Source organism: Lactuca virosa, chromosome 8 (assembly GCF_052849685.1).
Source record: "Lactuca virosa cultivar CGN04683 chromosome 8, Lactuca_virosa_CGN04683_v6, whole genome shotgun sequence".
NCBI lineage: Eukaryota > Viridiplantae > Streptophyta > Magnoliopsida > Asterales > Asteraceae > Lactuca > Lactuca virosa.
In genome coordinates, this window is record NC_136433.1 from 68,633,279 (window position 1) to 68,648,899 (window position 15,621).

The 15,621-nt window shown below is 37.0% G+C and overlaps 1 pseudogene; it reads right to left on the reverse strand.

Moving 5' to 3' along the window:
- Positions 1 to 275: 275 nt before the first annotated feature.
- LOC145133523 (zinc finger protein GIS3 pseudogene) lies at positions 276 to 1,193 on the reverse strand (annotated as a pseudogene).
- Positions 1,194 to 15,621: the final 14,428 nt, after the last annotated feature.

Here is a 15,621-nt window from a genome sequence, read left to right on the forward strand (position 1 = left end):
TTCTAGTAGTGAAAGTACCTTCACAAGCTTATTTGTAACGGGAGAAGTCGTTGGAAACCGGGATAACCTCTAATTACCGGTTACAATGATACTTTTTTAAATATTTTAGGTAAATCTATTGGTTAGACTTGTAAAAGAAAGTGATTAAATTTAAACAAAAATGACAATTGGTTAGCCAGATAATCGTTTTCCCGCATTTTACCACAAAGTGGTTCTTAATTAATTTGTACCTTTTGATTTAAAAACTACACAAATAATTTTGTAGCATGATAAAATAACATAAAGAAAAAGGGATTGATTTATTATCAAAAGAAAACATGATTAGTGTTGGAAATTATAACCCACATTGTACCAACTTGAGATATAACTAATGTAAGCATGTACAAGTTTTCACAATTTTACTACATCTCGATTTATTCATTCCAACTATCCAACTAATAATAATTAAAATCCTCGAAAATATAACAAAAATCATAAATTCAATTTACAAGATTCGAGTCGTCAAAACTCAAGCCGTGGCTCGGCTAAAGCCGCAGATGCAAGTCAAGTCCGAATGTGTCACCAAAGCCGGCTCCACCTTCCCCATGACGAGCTCGGTTATTCGGCTGAGGCCTAGAGCTTATGACACTTGACGCCGACGACTCCCCTACGACGGCGCCGGCATATGGTCCTCTCCCGCCACCCGGAGATAACGAAGAACCTGGTAACACGCATCCGTGTGTCACTTGGAAGGGGGGAGAGCCGCGTGGAATGTAGACCCACGTCGGAGACGGAAGGCCGGTGGACGGTAGTATCATCCGATGGCCGCCGTGTGACAGGAGGTGAGGTGGTTGAGTGAAGGAGGAGATGATCGGGTTTCGGATGTATGCATTACGACTGGCTTGAATTTGAGCACGCTTCAACTGTTGGCGTTCTTTCTTATGTGCGTTCTGGTGGCCACCGAGAGCCTGTGAGTTTGCGAACTCCCGACAGCAATACTTACACTCGTATTTCCGACCATCGGAGGATACAGTTGGTGTTTTGGTTGATTCTATCATGTCTTCGTCTTCTTCTTGTACGTTGAACCCAAAGAGCTTTAACCTTCTTGTTGTAGTACTGTTGTTAGGTTTAGTATCATAGTCATCAAGTTCTGCCATAGGAATCTATAAAACGATCTATCATCTATAGAGACATATGACAAATAGGTTAGAGAGAAAGAGAGATAGGGTATGTTGCATGGGGTGATAGTATTTATAGGGAAGTGTGTATCTATGAGAGAGAGAGAGAGAGAGAGAGAGAGAGAGAGAGAGAGAGAGAGAGAGAGAGAGAGAGAGAGAGAGAGAGAGAGAGAGAGAGAGAGAGAGAGAGAGAGAGAGAGAGAGAGTTGCGGACATCCCAAGAAGAAAAGTAAAGGTAAGTGTAAATTTGGCAACATCAATACGAACACATTAGGGACCAAAGATACAGTTAATGCATTATTGTATAACGTTTTGTGTATGGTGTGATTTTTTTAGGTATATTATATGTAAGTATATATATAATATATATATTTTTTAAGGATAAATCTAATCTATTTCTAAACTAATGTATCAATTATAAAAATAATAAACAAATTTAAACATGCAACCTTCACCTATCGGTTAAAAAAATGATAAACAAATTTAAACATGCAACCTTTCTTATGGATTGTCACATACTTATACTTACCAATCAAGATTTGTGTCGTTCTTGTTTTAGACATGTTTTTTGGGATTCACCGAATAATATACAAGCGTCAAATTTAATTGGTTATATATACGTTAAATAAGTTTCAATCATTTTGATTTGATCAATAGGAGGTATTGTTAATTGCATAAACTTAGGTGAAGCCTTGAAAGGTAACTATAAAATGGCCATGAGGAAGTTAGGGATGATGGATGGAAATGACGTGGAGGCCGGTCAATGATGCTTTCGTTCATTAGTCACATAAGTAGTTACATTTGAAGGCAAAAAAACTAAAGTAAAAGAAAGGTTAAAGAACATGACGCGCTATGTGACTGTTGCATGGTGGTTGAACAATCAAACGATTGACTTCACAAATCACAATGGTACAAAGATGATGTTCTTCACCAACTTAATACCATTTTAGGAATTTTATTTGTTTTATATGTAACACACACACATATTTTTCATCATGCTTCCAATAATAACATGGCACGTGGAGTATAATAAAGTGATCAAGGAAACTTGTGAACTTCATGTATACGACTACGATGTTATCTAACAAAAGATGACTGGTAGAGTGGTAGTGGTACTTCCTGCCGGTTATCACCGTGTAATGTTGAACGGGACCGGGTTCATTGTAATGGATTCTAGAAAACAAATAGTCAATAGGATTATTTTTTTAGTTCTTTGTCTTTAAAATACATTAAAAAAAAATGGAGACTTGGGTTTTGTTGCAACCCTTTGACTCTTTACTTGTATATGCGACTTATTTCATGTTTAGATTTCATTTTAATATGTTTAGGTAGTAAGCAATTAGACCAACATCATCTTTCCTTTTGTCTATTAATAATCATTTAATTAAATTATATATAAAGGGTCGGGACCATATAATTTGAAACTGGTGCATGGTGCAAACAACATGTGGCTTCTAGGGGACATAAATTAGGATTCTCCCTAAGATTAGAAATGTGGCATTTCAATTCGACCTAATTATTGTACCTTTTAACTTGTAGATATTTATGACAACTTTTGTTTTTTATTTGATACTTCTTATTTTAAATCAAATACAATTACTTTTTATATGATTATGAATAAATTTATTTATTTATCAACCAACAGTAATTTATAAGATCAACTATGGTTTGTAAACTTTTAGTCGATATATTTTGGTAATTTTTAGTTGTAGTGAAAAAGTTTTATGCCATACATTAATTCAAATGTTATAATTGTTTCAGAACCCACTCAGAACTATATAGAGTATTGTGTGAATCACCAATTGTTTAATTGTCATTCTCTTGTGGAGATCATGAAATGTTGGACCACCATACCATCAATGAGAGCTCAAAGAAGTTGGTTTAACTCACAAAGGAAACTTTTTGAAGTGACCTTACGTATATGGTTCTAGTTATGTAACACGTACAACAATCAAATCAGTTTTGAAACAATAATCGACAAAACATTATTTTCCAGCTATTGATAAGATCATATTTGATATAACTTTGTATAGCAAATGTACATTTGAAACTAGTCATTTCATGTTTGTCATATCTGTTGATATGTAATTCTTCCTAATCTTTTATGGAACACTTGGATGTCTCGATCTCACAATTTTTGCAAACAATATATGCCAAAAGATACCAAATAGGGTGTTTGGTTTTGTGTTATTGTTAAAATGTATTATAACTGAGTTTTACAGTAAAAGATGTTTATATGGAGCTTAGGATTTACGGTTAAACATAGTTTGAGTTAAGTTATAGTTAAGTAGACTCTTTATAGATCATGGTAAGAGTCGAGGATCTAATTTTTGATCCATCGCACTAACTCCATTTTTCTTGGTCAAATTTAAGAGCACTCTACCTATGAGTCCTTGTGATGTCATCTTTAAACTTCATGGGGTGACATGTTCTTCGATTCTTGAACTAAGTTTGAGCATCTTAAAATAAAACTAACTAATGACTAAGACTAACTTAAAGGTTGATATTTAATATTTATCCTAAACATTAATGGTTATCTGTATTTTCCATTTTGGTTATCAGAGCGATTTCTAAACAACAAAAAAACCTTACCTTTAGCGATGAGAAAAAACGTCGCAGTTGATGCCTAAAATCGTCACTAATACCTTTAGGTAATACTCAATTGTCGTCGCAATTAATGTCGTCTCTAATAGATGTCGTTGTTGGCTATTCACAAGCCTGTATCAAGATTATGGCAATGAAACAGTAACAAAGGAAAAACATAGCATGATACTTTAAAGCTTGAAGCTTTTTATTCATTGAATTGAAAAAGGAGGTGATACCCTCAACGTACACACAAGCAAGCTATTTAAACTTAAAGAATGCTAAAAATACTGTAACTAATCCTACTGGCTTAAGACCCGGGCTCAACAGCCCACATGGCTTTGAATTATTCAAAAATAATAACACGTGACGTAAACTAATTTCTGAATTACACCAACATATTCCTCCCTAATTCAGAAAATCATACCTTCATTACACCAAGGAGACTTCGCATCTCCTCAAACTTCAATCTTCCCAATGGCTTGGTTAGAACATCAGCCTTCTGTTCCTTGCTACAGACATAAGTGACTAAAATGTCCCCATTCTCAACACATTCTCGGATGAAGTGGAACCGGATATCGATGTGCTTACTTCTTCCATGGAACATTGGGTTCTTCCTTAAATCTAATGAAGATTTGTTGTCGACCTTCAGCTCAACAGGCGGCACCTTTTGTCCGGTTATTTCACTGAGCAATCTCCTGAGCCAGATTCCTTGACAGGCTGCCATGGTGGTAGCCATAAATTCTGCTTCACAGGTAGAGAGTGCCACACACATCTGCTTCTGTGATGCCCATGTGATCAAGTTTTCATTCATGTAGAACACCATGCCACCTGTGCTTCTTCGATCATTGATATCATTTGCTAAATTACTGTCTGTGTACCCTTTTAGTGAGACATTTTCCTTCCCTTTTGAGTACTTCAATCCACAATTCAAAGTACCCTTTATGTATCTTAAGATACCCTTCACTGCCTGTAGGTGATTCACAGCTGGCTTCTCCATAAATCGACTTACAATTCCCACAGCAAAGGATATGTCTGGCCTGGTATGAGTTAGATACCTCAGCCCACCAACTATGCTTCGATATTCTGTGGGATTCACCAATTCAGATTCATCTTCTTTCCTGAGCTTGAGCTTGTGTTCCATGGGGGTCTTTGTGGGATTACAGTTTTGCATACCTGTTTTAACAAGCATATTCTTGGCGTAGGATTCCTGTTTTAGTGTAATCCCATCTTCCTTTTGGTTCACTTCAATTCCCAAGTAATGAGTTAGAAACCCCGGATCACTCATTTCAAACTTGGTGTTCATCTCCTTCTTGAACATCTGAATACTTTTAGGGCAGCTTCCTGTTACAATTAAATCATCTACATACACTCCTACAATCAGGACGTGTTCACCATACCTCTTGGTATAGACAGAGTAATCATGGGCACACCTTGTGAAACCGATGTTCTTTAGATGTCGATCCAGGCAAGCGTTCCAAACCCTAGGGGCTTGTTTGAGCCCGTAAAGAGCTTTAGACAACTTGTACACCTTGTGAGCTTGGCCTTTCTTCTGGTAACCATCAGGTTGACTAACGTAGACCTCCTCTTCTAGGTTTCCATTTAAGAATATCGATTTGACATCTAGATGGTGAACCTTCCACCCTTTTGAACCTGCTACGGCTAGAATGAGACGAATTGTATCAATTCTGGCCACTGGGGCGAATACCTCATCATAATCGATCCCATGTCTTTGGGCGTAACCCTTCGCTACAATCCTGGCTTTGTGCTTGACGATCTTCCCACTTGGATCCCTCTTCAATTTGAATACCCACTTCAATCTGATAGCTTTGCGATTCTTTGGAAGATCAACCAACCTCCAGGTGTTATTTTTTTCGATTGAAGCCAACTCTGCATCCATAGCTTCTCGCCACTCCATTTTTCTACTGGCCTCAAGGTACGATGTAGGTTCTTCATCACTTTGTATCAGCATAAGGTCTTCAGGGGGTACATGAATTTCATCCGTGCTTTCGTACAGATCTGTAAGTAGCCTAAACCGCTTTGGAGCACCACCACCCGTAGAGCTATAGGCGGTGCTCGGAGTCGCTGTCTGAGTCGATGAATCAATCGTAATGGGAGAGTTCTGTGCGAGTGAGGTATTTGGGGTATTTGACGGTATCAGACTACCCGGTGGGCTTGTTTGTGGTTGACCCGAAACATTAGACTGCACACTGTCGGCCCAATTAGATGATGGTGACCCATTTTCATGATCCGGGGAGTCTGGTACCCATTCATCTTCCTCGCCATTGACTTCTCCAACTAAATCAAATTCGGCGACTGTTAAACTTACACCCGGTATAGCTTTGATCTTTATGCTCTTCTCCCATGTCCAACTCCGATTCTCTTCAAATACAACATCTCGACTTATGTACAACCTCCCAGTGTCTGGGTCCAGAAGCCTATAAGCTTTTGACCATTTTTCTATACCGAGATGTACCGGAGGCATGCTTCTATCTTCCAATTTTTTGAAGTGCCCTTTGACAATCTTCATATGAGCTACGCAGCTAAGCACTCTGAGATGTGCTATATGTGGCTTTCTTCCAGTCTACATTTCATAAGGAGTCATCTCCTTCAAGGCTTTAGTTTGAGCTCTGTTTAAGACATAAACAGAGTACGTCACAACTTCTCCCCACAATACATTGGGCATGGACATTGACTTCAAATTGCATCTCACCATCTCCAATATAGTCCGATTACGTCTCTCTACTACTCCATTTTGCTGTGGAGAGTAGGGAGACGTGTAATGTCTTTCCAATCCGGTTTCTTCATAGTACTTAGTGAATTCATTTGAGAGAAATTCTCCTCTGCGATCGGTTCTAAACACCTTGACTTTCTCCCCTGTTTCAGTCTCTACTTTGCTTCTAAAAGTTTTGAACACTTGTGGAGCTTCATCTTTTGACTTCAACAGGTATACCCACATTACTCTACTGAAATCATCAATCCTCAACATGAAGTATTTGTTCCCAGAGGGTGTTGGAGGAGTAACTGGCCCACATAAATCACCATGGATCAATTCAAGCTTTTTCTTTGCCCTGAAGTTCGTCTGAACTAGGAATGAATCCCTTGTTTGTTTTCCCACTAAACAACCTTCACAGAGTTGTGTGGGAACTGTTATCTGTGGCACTCATTCGATCATCTTCTTATCAACCATCTGTTTTATTGAATTGAAGTTTATGTGCCCCAGTCGTTTGTGCCATAACCAAGTTGAGTCATTAACTTCTCCGACAAAACACATGCAATATCTTCTTCCAAATCAATTTTGTAGAGTCTATTTGATGATCTTCTAACCTTCATGAGTAGCTTTCCAATTGAATCATGAACCCATAAAAATGGGTCTTTGATCTTGATCTCATCTCCCCCTTCTGCAAATTGACCCAGACTGATGATGTTGCTACACAAATCAGGTATGTAGTATACATCATTCAATTTTCGACGCCCATCATCCTTGAATTTAAAGACTATAGAGCCCTTTCCTTCAATTCTCACTTTCGATTCATTCCCAATTTTCACAAAGCCATGAATTGATTCATTCAAACTTCTGAATTTGGTTTTGTCTCCAGTCATATGGTTACTAGCACCTGTATCCATGTACCATGTGCAAGATGACTTCTTCAAATTTCCATGGGTTCTCAATTGAGGACTGAGGTTTTCTTCATTCAGAAATACCAAGCTTTCATCTTCACATGTTGTAAGCAACAAGGCAGACTCATTATCGTGATGCTCTTGGACCAGTTTATTCTTGTGGCTTCGTTCCTTTCGTGGGTTCTTACATTCGGATGTATAATGCCCATACTCTTGGCAATTATAGCAATGAATGTCACTCTTATCATGACTACTCGATGCTCCGGAATTTCTCTCCTTTTGGTGATGTGTTCCACTTCTGCCACCACGACCACCTCGGTCTCCTCCGTTTCTTCCTCTACCTCTGCCACGACCACCACGTAAACCACCAAATCCACCTCGATTTGATCTTTGCTTTGAGTCACCTTCTGATTTTTTCTTGTTTCTATCGGACCATTCTTTGTGAGTTAACAGGAGTTTCCGATCATCACTTTCACCTGAACTCTTCATACGTTCTTCATATGCCTTGAGTCTTCCGATCACCTCTTCAAAAGACATTGATTCCAAATCTCCAAATTGCTCCAGTGTCGAGGCAATGTGAAGGAATTTGGATGACACCGCCCTAAGTAACTTCTTCACCACTTGCGATTCTTCTACCTTGTCTCCCAAGGTTCGTAATGTGCTAACTGTGTTGATTACTTTTCTGGTGAAGTCATCAATACTCTCCGTTTCTTTCATGCTCATGGCTTCGAGTTCAACCTTGAGTGTTTGAATTCCGGCAACCTTCACTCTATCTGCCCCTACAAACATAACTTTGAGAGCTTCCCAGGCTTCTTTGGCAGTCTTCTTCTCCGCCAGTGTCATGAGCAAATCCTCAGGTATTCCCTGATAAATGGCAGCCAAGACCATGTTATCCTTCTTTTCTTCAACAAGGGTGTTGGGTGTTCTGGGTTCTACAGCATCCCAAACACATTGAGCCAACATAAACACCCGCATCTTTATTGCCCATGCCCTATAGTTGCTTCTTGTTAACATCGGATAGTGGAGTGTGATTTGCCCGTCTTTGTCACCATTCCCATTGCTGCTGCTGCCTGTCATTTCTTCTTTTCGGGGTTGATACTTGGGCATGTACCAGGTTAGCTCTGATACCAACTGTTGGCTATTCACAAGCATGTATCAAGATTATGGCAATGAAACAGTAACAAAGGAAAAACAGAGCATGATACTTTAAAGCTTGAAGCTTTTTATTCACTGAATTGAAAAAGGAGGTGATACCCTCATACACACAAGCAAGCTATTTAAACTTAAAGAATGCTAAAAATACTGCAACTAATCCTACTGGCATAAGACCCGGACTCAACAGCCCACATGGCTTTGAATTATTCAAAAATAATAACACGTGACATAAACTAATTTCTGAATTACACCAACAGTCGTCGCTAAAAGCCTCGGGCGTCGCTATTAGCGTCGTCTCTATTGATATTCCGGCGACCGGTCGGTTTTCCCGGCTTGGCTCCCCGGAGACATTCGTCGTCGTAATTGGTGGGGGAGGAGGACTCCGTTGAGTTATTTTTTTTTGCAATTCTTGACTATCGAATTATAAGAATTTTAATTGGCATTCAGATTGATTTATATTATTTTACAAAGATGGATTATGAAATACAACTCGTACATACAATATGATATAGTGGATGAGTATCACACTCAAGAATAATTCACAGATTCAATGGAAAAGTAAGAACACGATAATGCAAATACAATATTAAGCTCTTTGATTAGATGTTTGAGAATATTACAATTGATAACTCAAATAAAAGAAGTGTTATGAGCGTGAAAAAACCCTTAATCTCTTTTACAGACACTCATCATATATATATATATATATATATATATATATATATATATATATATATATATATATATATATATATATATAGGTAGGTTCAAATGTTTCTCACATCTATTGTGTGCTAGAATGCACCAATAAGATTTTAGTATTAATTATATGTATATTAAATACTATCCATACTAATAACTCATTTTTATGGAAACCAATTAAATTCGTCATTAATGTCAACAATAATATTCTTTCAGAATTAATTCATATCTAGAAGAATGAGAGTGTACTTCAACAGAATGAGAGTGTATTCCAGCAGAATACACTCTCGTTCTTCATATTCCATGCAACTTTATTGTATTTTAAGTGAGTAAGTCCTGAAACAAAATACGAACTCATATATAAAAACCTAGATGCGAATTCATTCTGAAAGAATGGTATTGCTGACATTAATGACGGATTTAATTAGTTTTCATAAAAAGAGAATTATAATTATGGATATCATTTAATATACATATAATTATGGAAATCATTTAATGTCTATATTTATTTAATTAAATAAATATTTAATTTACTAAATTCCTATTGGTGCATTCTAGCACACAATAAATGTAAGAAACAAAATAACATAACCCTATATATATATATATATATATATATATATATATATATATATATATATATATATATATATATATATATATATATATATATATATATATATAGGTTTAGGTTCATTTGAGACCGTGAGACGCAATCTAAAAATAATTTTAAAATGCAAAATAAAAGGAAAATCCGAAAATACTTTTTTTAATTATTATTTTCGTGATTTTATTTACCTAAAAAATAAAAAATAAAAAAATTACCGTTTTTTTTAAATACATGAAATATTCTAATAGAATATTACATTGTAAATATTCTAATGTGATTTTTAGAATGTTAGAATATTCTAATATTCTACTAGATTTGTCAGATATGTAGAATATTCTAATATTCTACTAGAATATTTCACAGATATTTCAAAAAAACGATAATTTATTTATTATTTATTATTTTTTTATTTATTTTTGGAAAATATAAATGACGAAATAATATTTAGAAAGAATTCAAAATTTTTGAATTATTTTGCATTTTAAAAATGTTTTTTTATCTACAAAATGAGTGGCTAGGATTACGTCTCCCCGTCTTACAAAATATAGTGGTCTCACATGAACCTAACCCTATATATATATATATATATATATATATATATATATATATATATATATATATATATATATATATATATATATATAGAGAGAGAGAGAGAAGATGAAGCCTCATCTAATCATAATGTTACACGAGGACATAGATATTAACAAACAACTTAGACTAACATGTGCATTCATTCAGGCCATCCGTTATACCCACCACTAACCAGTGTAGTGGTGGGTGCCACATCATTACCACTAACCACCATTAAAAGGTTGGTATACCTACCACTATATCCCTCTTATTTTTTGTTTTTAAATAAAAAAATATACATATTTTATTGTAGAGAGAGAGATAGAGAGAAGAAGAAATTTGATTAGGCGTGTTCATCCGTTCTCCCCACCACAAATCACAACGACAACAAAGAACCAGTAGGGTCTAGGGTGGTGTGTACTAACCACGATCGTGGCCACCTGGACCACGACCCATTTTGTGGTATGCATGCCAGACTGTCTCAGGAGCAACATAGGCCGTGTGATAAAAACCATACCGAAAGAGATTAATAAGCACTGCCAACTAATTTCGTATTAACATTACTTCGGAAAAGCTCCAACTTCGGACAACACAACTTCGACATGACAATATGCTTCATAAAAAAATAACCTCAATGTTCTCCCGCTGTGTAAAGAGTCATTTGAATGTCGAAGTTATCCACAAATATGAGTAAAACTTAGTAGAGCTTACCTTACTTCTAGACACCATGTAAGGTGTTCTCGAATCTTTTTCATATCCTTATCGTAATTGAGTCTGCATGAGAAGATCTTAATCATCAAATTCTGCATATGAGCAGTTCGAAACATCTCCTTATAATCGACATCAAAGTGCAACCTCTTTTGAACATCCTCAATCTTCTTTCCAAGATACATAATTCCCCAAGGATCTAGTACAATCTCCTTATCCTTATACTTTGTTATATCTTTTAATATAGTTTAGGGAGATTCAAACGTTTTACCGAAAGCCTTAGTCAATTCTATGTCAGTCAAGGAAATCTAACAGTAGTAGAATTACATAAATCCTTTCACATGATGGTATCCAATGTTGAATGTATTCTGATTTATGGAAATAACGGTCTTCTGATTAATTCTTGAAAATATCAATAACAAAATAATAAAATCATGAACATTGATCAATGGAAAATTTGTAATTATGTGTTGGAAAGAGTGTCCAATGTCATTAACTATTGGTGATATTTCTCATAGTAGCAAGGTCTTTTTGGGTTGCCCTCGTGATCCAAATTAAGTAGAATAAATAAAGGAGAAAATATTTTATTAATTATTATGGTTAATAATTAATTAGGAGCTAAATGGAAAAACATGTTGAGTAATTAATTAAATAGTTTTAATTAATTAAACGGGTTCAATATTGATTAATTAATAGTGGCTGGCTGGAATATTCCTGAACCCTTAAGGAACTAGGGTTGGATGAAAATCACTCCATCCCACATGGGATAGAGGTGAATTTCGAAATTTGTCTTCTATCCCACATGGGATGGAGGACAAATCCAAGGAGGGGATCCAAGGCTAAAAATATGGCCCTATGGGTCTCATTATTCCTTGTACCTTGACTTGACAAATTTACCATCCTTCATGAGGTCCTTCTTATCATCAGCATCCACCCTTTTAAGCCTCTAACTTAAAACCTTAGCCATCTTGTGAGGATTTTGAAGCATTTGAGGGTTTCCTTGTGAGTTATGTGAAGAAGGAGGTCATTGAAGGTGTGATTAGGAAGTCCAAGGCTTGTAGATCCACACTCTACTCTTCTTCAACATCCTCCAAGAGGTATAAAGCTTGAACCTTGATGATTCATTAGATAGATCTAGCTTGTTATGGGTTTTATGAGATTTTTGTCCCTTGATCTTGGGTCTAATGAGTATAAGCTACTCAAGACCTCATGAGTGGCATTTTCAAGCAATTATGAGCTTTTAGAGTGATAAAAATGGGAGCTTGGTCACTCCCATCCTTTCATGCATGAGTATTTGGGCATTGGGGTGTGTTTTGGACTTGGGATTTGATATTGTTATCTTTTAAGCCATGAAAAGGCATAACGTTAGGAACTTTATCACTCTACATGTTTATTAGGACCAGATATGAGCAATAGATGGTTGGTCTTTATGGATTAAGAGCTAAAAATGGAAATGGCTTAACAGCATGGTACACAGGGCGTACTCTGAGTACGCATGGCGTACCACTACGTAGGGCGCACTCTGAGTACGCCGATGGGTTTTGAGCATTCTAACACTCCTATGGTGTACATGCAACCCTATAAACCTTGGATCTATGTTTTCTCTAAAATACATGCAAATTTGATTTCCAAGGTTCACAGCCTAACTAGCATGTTATGGGGTACTTGTAATACAAAACTTTAAGTAGAATAACATAGCTTTCTTTTGTGGTTGATTGCTTGGAGTTTTAGAGCCTAGCACCAATAGTGTGAATGCCTCAAGTGGTGTCACAAATCACCCTAAACAACTTGGAAATACTTGAGAGAATATGATGCTTGCTAAAATCGGCCCACCCTTGTTTCTCACACACTCTAGTGCCAATTCTAGAGCCAAGGCCCTCTTTATATAGTATGGAGGATTAGGGTTACACCCTAATACCCATGACTCTTCATTTACCTAGGATCCATGGGTTAAAAGCTCCATGGACTATCCATGGACTTCCATATACTCTTAGCCCATCCTAAATAAATCTTAGCCCATTCCATATATATGCAAGAGTCCATATTTAATTAGTTCCATTTGATCATTGAATTAATTCCATAAATCAAATCTTGATCAACATTAATTAAATAATATTAATATATTATAACAAATAATATATTAATGGATCATAAACATCTTATTCTCAAAAATATATCCATACAAATTGTTAGGTGAAGTGCAACCCAAATGGACCATGCCGGGTCGGGTCAAGTCATACCAAATATAGTTACGGACTTAGACACCTTATCCAACAGTCTCCCACTTGGATAAGTCTGATAACTATAGCTACAAGTATAACTTCAGGAACCAACCAGCAATCGTAGCTCTTTTAAAACTCTGTTGAACTATGAAGCGCCATTTTAGATAAGTGATCATATAATCCTCTGTTCTCAAGATATCAGCCAGACAAACACATGGAACAATGTCATACTTATTGTCCAACAGTTGTTTCTTGATATCTGATTTGTTTGACATGGAACTAAATTGAACACATCAATTAGGTTCTGACCGGGCCCGACACATAAGTCAAAACCAAATCATCGAGGGGCCCAGATATCGCTTCTATTGCTAGAAGGAACAGATAAACTTCGACTCATATGCTTGTACTAACTACTAGCTGAATTATGCACAAAAGCACGTTTTATGACATCATGTTACTGATGCGTTTTCGTGCAATCAATGGACAACCAACTGATAGTCAACAACTCATATCTCTAGGTTTGAAGATATATATGATATTACCGTCTCACGATCACTCGAGATAAATTCTATGAAGTGATACAAGTGAGCGTGGGTTTAATTCAATACTCAGAACTTATGAGCACTCATGAATGTTGTAGCAACAATTGCTATGTCTAATGCACCTTAGACAAATCTTACAAGCCAGATTCATGACAATCTTAATTCAATACTTACTTCCAACGTATGACCGACTGTGGAGAGTTTGAATAAAATAATTCTGGAAGTCAAAACATGCAACATTGAAACAATAGTAAACGATCAACATAGGATAGTAACACTTTACTCATAATTAAATAACAAATTTTATTTAATCATCAAATGTTAATTACATTTTACAAGTTTCAAAACTATCTAATTATTAAAACTAATATCGTCCCTCAGCCCGATGCTCCTTGCATGCTGCAAATGCCTAACCCTAGTCAGTCCCTTCGTGAGGGGATCTGCAGGATTATCTTCTGACGATACCCTCTTTGCCACGAGGAGTCCTTCTTCTATCTTGTGTCTTATGAAGTGATATTTTATGTCAATGTGTCTGGATCTGCCATGATCTCGTGGTTCCTTGGCTAAGGCAACCGCACTATTGCTGTCACAGAAAATCTCCATAGGCTCCTGTATAGCTGGTACAACTCCAAGGTCTCCAATGAAGTTCTTCAGCCATATTGCCTCCTTTGCCGCTTCACTTGCTGCTATGTACTCTGATTCACAAGTAGAATCAGCTACTGTCTCTTGCTTGGAACTTTTCCAAGTAATTGCTCCTCCATTTAGGGTAAAGACCCAGCCTGACTGAGAGCGTAAATTATCCCTGTCAGTCTGAAAACTAGCATCACTATACCCAACCATTCTCAAGTTATCACTTCCACCAAGGGTAAGAACCCAGTCCTTAGTCCTCCGTAGGTACTTGAGAATATTCTTTACCGCAGTCCAGTGAGCCTTGCCAGGATTTCCCTGATATCTGCTGACCATGCTCAAAGCAAATGCCACATCATGACAAGTACAAGTCATAGCATACATGATCGAGCCAACAGCGGAAGCATATGGTAATCGACTCATCTCAGCTATCTCAGCTTCTGTACTCGGACTCTGAGTTTTACTCAGTCTGGCACTGTGCTGGATCGGTAACGCTCCTTTCTTGGAATTCTCCATGTTCAACCTCTTCAACACTTTATCCAAGTAGGTACTCTGACTAAGTCCAATTAGTCTTTTACTCCTGTCTCTCAGTATCCTTATCCCTAGGATATAGGCATCTTCTCCAAGGTCCTTTATAGCGAAACACTTCCCAAGCCAGGACTTAACCTCCTGCAAAGTTAGGATGTCAATTTCTATGAGTAGTATGTCATCTACATACAACACCAAAAAGCTAACTATACTCCCACTAGCCCTAACATATACGCATGACTCATCCTCGCTCCTCGAAAATCCAAACTCTTTGACTTTCTCATCGAAGCAAAGATTCCATCTGCGAGGTGCTTGTTTCAATCCATAAATGGATTTCTCAAGCTTACACACTCTATTAGGGGACTTTGCATCGACAAAACCCTCTGGCTGAGCCATGTAAACATCCTCAGCCAACTTTCCATTGAGGAAAGCGGTTTTGACATCCATTTGCCATATTTCATAATCATGAAATGCAGCAATGGCTAGCATAACCCTAATAGACTTAATCTTTGCCACTTGTGAAAAGGTCTCATCATAATCAACTCCCGGAGTTTGAGAAAAACCCTTTGCAACCAGTCGCGCCTTATAAGTGT